Raw genomic sequence first — 568 nt, 5'->3', positions numbered from 1 at the left:
GTTGAGGAGGCCGAACGACGGAGAGGGGTGGCGTTGGCGGTGTCACTGGACATCGTCAACAGCTGCCCCTGGGGGAAGATAGAGGAGGCCCTGTAGTTCTACCGGGTGCCTCCCTATCTGCAAGGCCTAGTTCGGACATATCTCCGGGACAGGGGAGTATCATCTATATAGCGACTAGGGCGGAGAGATGAAGAGACCGTGGGGTGAGTCTGTTGGGTGCGGTTGACCCTGCCCGCCTGTGGAAGGACGTCGCCGGGGTCTTGGCCCCGAGACTAATGCGTCTGTTCGATGGATGCCTGTCTCGGGGTGAATTCCCCGCTTCGTGGAAGGAGGAGCGGATGGTCCTGCTGCCGAAGCTGGGACGCTCTCCGGACTCGCCTTCCGCCTTCCGCCCGTTGTGCTCTTTGGACGAGGCGGGCAAGCTCTGGAGAGAGTGGCGGCTGCTCGCCTGGAGTCGCATTTGTGCCGGGGTGTTCCCGGACAGCACGACGGCCAGTTCGGTCTCCGGAGAGGGCGGTCTACGACCGACGCTGTCGCCCATGTCCGCTCCCTTGTCGAGGGGGCCGAG

This window comes from Bombus impatiens, unplaced genomic scaffold, assembly GCF_000188095.3.
Source record: "Bombus impatiens unplaced genomic scaffold, BIMP_2.2 scf_1138, whole genome shotgun sequence".
Lineage (NCBI taxonomy): Eukaryota > Metazoa > Arthropoda > Insecta > Hymenoptera > Apidae > Bombus > Bombus impatiens.
Note: the sequence above shows the minus strand (reverse complement) of the source record.